Source organism: Mycteria americana, chromosome 2, assembly GCF_035582795.1.
Source record: "Mycteria americana isolate JAX WOST 10 ecotype Jacksonville Zoo and Gardens chromosome 2, USCA_MyAme_1.0, whole genome shotgun sequence".
NCBI lineage: Eukaryota > Metazoa > Chordata > Aves > Ciconiiformes > Ciconiidae > Mycteria > Mycteria americana.
The window spans coordinates 46,792,127-46,798,126 of NC_134366.1; positions in this window are offsets into that span (position 1 = coordinate 46,792,127).

Sequence of the window (6,000 nt, forward strand, 5' to 3'; positions counted from 1 at the left end):
TTCTCTGGGCACCCTCCCGAGGAGAAGGGCTGCTTTTCTCCCCACTTTCGCAGGCTGGCTTGCCGAGCTGGAGGCGGAGGGTTGCTTGCGGGGAGCCGGAGCGGGGGCTTGCCCCCGCTCCGGCTCCCCGCAAGCAACCCTCCGCAGCGGCTGCTGGCGGCTGCCTCCTCGGCGGCGGTTTCGGCGGGGTTTGGCAGGACAAGAGTGGCACCCAGCGGCTGGCGACTCCATCACAGGGCCGGTCCCCTCGCCCCGTCCCCCGGGCTGCGGAGAGGGGCCGGCGGCCAGCGCTGCCCGGGCTCGGCTCCGCGGGGAGCGGGACACCCGCCGGGGACACCGCCGGGCTGGAGGTGGGTCTCCGGGCCAGGACTCCCAGCCTTGGGAAAGGACTTGTAAACTGCTTTTTTATAATATTTTTTTTTAATAAAACCGCACACGCGAAGGAGTGGCAGAGGCCTGAGGAAGCCGGAGGGAAGGTCTGGGCTTGCTGCTGCTGTGCCGGGGGCGGGGGGAGAAAGGGAGCTACATGCTTTGGGACCTTTATCTTGCTGTTACAAATATTAGAGAGCAGGGTTCCTCCACCTGCCAGTTTTGTCCTCGGGGAGTCCTCCCAAGATGGGGACAGCGGCGCTCCAGGGCTGGGTTGCATGAGGCGAACCTCGACTTTCTCTGCCAACAAGAGAAACGGAAGAGGAGATGAAAATCTGTCCGGCTTAACTCCGATCCCAGTCAGCGGCATTTCGGTGGAGTTGCTGAGCCCGCCAGAGCGCCTGGGTTGGGAGTACTGCACTGCAGAACAGGTTTTTGGCAAAAATAATTTAATCCACTGCCTTAGAGTAACAAAGACCCCATTAATCGTGCCTAGCACGGTCTGCGTGCTCATGTGAACCAGCCCCAAAGCCCACAGCAAGCACGGGTAGTGTCTGCTGCAATGCAGCCATGGGAGCCCAGGGCCCACAAGCCCAGCCAGGAGAGAGCAAACTGGAGGGCAGGAGCCAGCCCGTCACTCACCTTCCTCCTCCGGCTCCGATCCAGAAGACAGCTCCAACAGAAACGTGCCAGGCTCTGCTGGTTCTACTCCAGCTGAACTCCTAGGGCAAGCGGATCTTAACCCTACCCCTGTTTAGGGCGTTGAACATTGCTGTCTTTGTAAGACGAAACTGTTGATAAGGATGATCCAACTGTGGTTTTGGAAATGTGATAAATAAATGATGCTCAAATGGCTGCATTTCAATAGAAGTGGAGTTTGGTGGAAAAAATATTTTAAGAAAAACTGTATTTATTGTTTTTAATCTTTTTAGCATGATTACAGATGCGGCAGACAGTCTACTTTTCTTGTGGTGTAAAAGAATCCTCCTAAATGAATAAAATATGGGATATGTTAGAGCTCAGCTTAAAACCTAGAAAAAAGAGAAAAGAAAAAAGCAGAGAGAACACAGGCAAGTCCCCATCTCAGCTCTCATTGCCATCTGAGAACTCATGGTTGGGATCCTATGAAAGAACAACCCCTGGTGGGACAAGAATTAAAATTAGAAGAAGAAAAAAAAAAAAATACAAAGTGACCCATGAAACCTAGCCCAGAAAGAAGGAGGGCCACGAGAGGAAATGAAGTTAAGGATATGTTTGGAGGGAGTTTGTTTTCTCAAAGCCTTCCGTTTCACTGCAGCTGATTTAAAACGAGGGTTGTGTTTCAGCAGCAGCAGTTGTGGGAGTGCAAGAGGGGAGCCTGCCGCCTCGGCCTCTGCCAGCACGCTTCGCACGGATTTGTTTCTGGGACCAGACTCAGAAACTGTTCCTGGGACCAGACCCAGAGGAAAAGCTGCCCTTTCGCTCCTGCGGACTGTGCAACACTGCGCAGAGGCATGAAAAGTGCATGCAAACATACAAGTTTGTTGTCCAGCAGTTTTCCCTGCTTGCAGAAATGGTCAGCAGTGATGCAGGCCAGTGCTTACCAACGCAGTGATTCGAGCAGTGCAAGAACTGAACCAGATTCCGTGTCCTGAGGAGCTAGTGCCATGCCATTAAACCCTTGCACGTGATACACGCTTGCGGAGCCATCATTCCCCCATCAGCTCAACTTCTTCCCTCTCAGACTAATGGCCTCACAAATATGCCTGTTTGCTTATTTTATTTACTTCTTGCCTTCGTTGTAAAGACAGCAAATCACTGAAGAACACTTTTTTTTTTTTCCCCCCAGGAGAATTTACCTATTCAGCTCACTCACTATCTTGAAAACATCTCTGGAGGACACTTGGGGACACTTGAAAGACCTCACAGAGCAGAACTGACCCTGAGGCCCCATGCCAAAAAATTAGCCCCAAGCCAGTGTTCAACACAGCAAATTCCCACGAGGAGATTGGGGATGGATGCAGGAGCAGAGAAGGGGTTTGCTCCAGAGGACATGGGCTCCCGGGGCAGAAAGCCAAGCACGCTGTGTGGTGGTAGTGGGGAGACAGCTCTACTCCTGGTAGTAACCTCAGTGCAGTCAAGATTTCCATGCTAAAGTAGTTTTTTCCTCATGGCCAAGTGTTTATTAAGCAATGCCCTGCCTGTTGCCTGCCTCTCCTAAACACACTGGGCAACGGGAGGGGCAGGACATCAAGCCAGGCTCAAAAATCATGTTTTAGCAACCTCAGCGAAAATTTCACTCCCTCTGCAAGCGTACCTGGCCATGCAATGCACTCCGTTCCCCCAGGCTGGCTGTTTTCTGAAGCCTGGGGAGTCACAAACCGCTAAGAGCAGCACTTTTCATCTCAAAGTTCTTCTCCAAGCGGGTCACATCTGGGCTGCCCTCCACCTCTGGGCACGGTCTGGATGCCCATTACAGACCTGCTCTCCTCAGGGCAATCCCGATCCAGCCAGCAAAGCCTCGGTCCTCCGCACGCTCCCCCTTTTACCTTCTTCTTAACCGCAAAACGCTTCCCTTCTCTCCCCCCATTGAGAAACTCTGCAGGGACCGTGGCAAAAACAAATGACTCCTGGAGATTTTGTAGCTTTTTTCTGGGTCAGGAGGCTTGAACTGAGAGATGGTCCTGCAGCAGCAGGTGGATGAAGGTGTGGTGGTGCCTGCTGCTCCATCTTTCCCAGTTGATGGTAGGAGCAGCCACCTTTGGTTCCCGGTGCCCCAGCTCCAGCCCTCCTCAGGGGCGTGACGGGGGCCCATGATGTCCAGTGATGTCAGCTGGAGGTTGCTGACACCATTAAGCAAACACATTTCAAGGGATGGTTTAAATAATAGATAAATTACGGGGAAGTTTCTGCTTAGCAAGGATCTTTACACTTGAAATACTAGTACTAACTGTGTCTGAAAATAGCAGTGCGGATGGGGAAAAATAAATTACACTGTCAAAAGCCGAGCTGAGTAAATGCTGCAGCGGGGATGTTTCAAGTTCATTAGCTCTTTACAAAGCCATACTTATATCAAATCGAATAGAAAAATATCTCCAGCGAAGGGGTGCAATCCTGCCATCATGGTCCAGGGACTGAAGAGCCCAGCTGTCCCTCGCCGCAGCGCAGGTGCCTGGGTGCTGAGCCGCGCTTGGGAGCACAACGTCTAACTGCACGTCATGGCTGAGGACACTTTATTGCTTTCTGTCAACACCCTAGCACCAAGCTAGGAAGTAATATGTGCTTCTAGTGATGTAATCCCTCAGATGACATTTTAAATCAAGCTTCTGTCTGCGGGGAGGCATGAAAGATCCCATGACACCATTTTTATTTCAAGAAGAATAAAGGCATTCATCTCCGCAACATTGGCTAGATTCACTGCCTTATCCCAATAGGACATCTTCACATAAACAGCTGAATTAAACTGCAGTCTGGAATAGCAGTCAGGGGTAGGAAGCTCAGGCCAGAAACTCAGGAACTAATTTTACTTCTTCACTAAAACTTTCCATGTTTTATCACTCTGAAGGAGGGTAGCTGGCAGTTTGTAGTATGGCTTCCAAATAATGGTACCATTTTTCCTCGGACTCCAGAGTCATTTTTATTTGAATGCTGATGGCTGGTATTTATGTCTTCAAGCCCAGGCGTGGCTAGGCGTGTGAGAAGAAAATCAAAAGCAAGCTCCAGCCCCTATTTTCAAGGAATCTGGCCAAGCTGTGGAGGTCAAATTGCAGTTTAAAGCTTTAAAATGCAGTTTTAGTTCTAAAAGGAGAAAGACTGCACCAAGGCAGCCAAAAGACAAACGGTGATAACAATTTTAATACCAGTGGAGACAGCTGATTTTAATTAAGCCTTTTCTCTCAGGGGAGAGACAGCAGCCCTTATAAGGTCCACATCTCTGCCATGGTGGAGCTTCTCATGACCATTAATAGTCACGACCCTCCCAAAAGCCGTGCAAGCTTTGAAAACATTATCCCCATTTTACAGATGTGGGACTGTGGCCCAGGACTGGGCTCAGGATGTCCCCGAGGGCACTCAGCATCCTGCAGTTGAGCCAGTACCCAAACTTGTGGGAGTTACTCCCATGCCCTGCTCACCTTCCTTGCCCTACACAAGCGTCCTCCAGGCTGAACCTGTCCCCCTGCCCCTTGGGCTGATCAGAGCCCCCAGATGGATGTTCATGCCCTGGTGAAGGCTGGCCCAGCCACTTTGTGCAAGGGCAGAAGAACCAGAAAACTTCTTTGGCCAGGCTGATTTCATACTCCAAGCAGCAGAAAATAAAGACAATGAGAAAAAAAAAATCAGTGTGAAGGGTAGAAAGCAAAGTCAATGAAGGATATCAATATGTATACTCACCACAGTCTATGGTGTACTTAAATAACATAGCAAGGATTTTAAAAATCCAATCTTGATCTTTTTATTTTAAAAGTAAGCGTCACTTGTGAATATACGGCCAAATGATTTAATAATTTTGTATTATTTTTAGTTCTTTGATTTATTTATGCATTTTGAAAGTTGCTTCAGCCTCAGTGGGTCTAACAACCCAAGAAGACAGGGAAATGCAAAGCACGTTATTCTTACATCTTTTCTCTTTTTTAGGTTTTGCATCAGTTTGACTGATTTTTTTTCAGGTCAGTTTATATTGCTGTTAGTTTGGATCTGGGTGTGTTCGTCGCCACGTTATAAAGATCCAAAGCTGAAAAGCCATGATTCACAGATCATTGCTACTTTAGAAGCATACATTTAAGAACATTAAGAGTTTTTTCGTCTCGCCTTTTCACAGACTCAACAATTTCTCTTGTCGTTGGCAGCAACTGGGGATGAAATGTCTAGATGAACTGCTTACAACACGACCTGCCCTATTCCCCCCATGGGATAGGACTTCCCTGCCTTCTCTCTGCCTGCCCTTTGCAGAGTTTTCAATACAGCCATCCGTGTTTCTCCTGGCCCCCAGCAGATCAAACTACTGGGGTAAGGGAAGAGCTCTATTCCATGCAACCACTTCTCCCTCCTCCCAAGCAACTCTCCTGCAGAGACACAGAGGTTTAGCATCTCTTACCTGGCATCAGAGATGTTGATGTGAAATACCTCCTCTCCTTTTGTCCAGAAAGCTGCATCCCTCCCTCCCCAGGTCTGGGGTGACTCCTGAGGAGCAGAAATCCAACCCTCGGGTGTCCATCCCGCAGAAACCATACCTTGCTGGAGGCAAGTACTGCCGATGGCTGCAGCTGCTCGAGCCAACTGCAACAGCAGCTGCTGGCCCCGCCATGCCAGCCCCACAGCTCAGGTGTCCTCAGGAAGGAGAGAATTAGTGAGGACTTTAATGCTGGATTAGGCTGCCCCAAGTTTTCCCTTTCTCTCCTACCACCAGCTCATCCCGTGGAAGCGAGCAGGCAGTCTCCGGTGTGGGTTACAGCCTGGGGCTTCCCCTCGGGGTGGCCACGTCCTCTCCTTGACCCACAGCCCCGCTGCCTCCCCAAGCGGCTCGAGGGGGCTGATGCCTGGGGGTGCGCCCTGGGACGCCTCGAGGGCATGGGGACGCGAGCTCCTTGGGATTACGACTCACAACCTGCCCTGTCCTCTGCTGTGCGAAGCCTGGGGCCGAAATGGAGCATT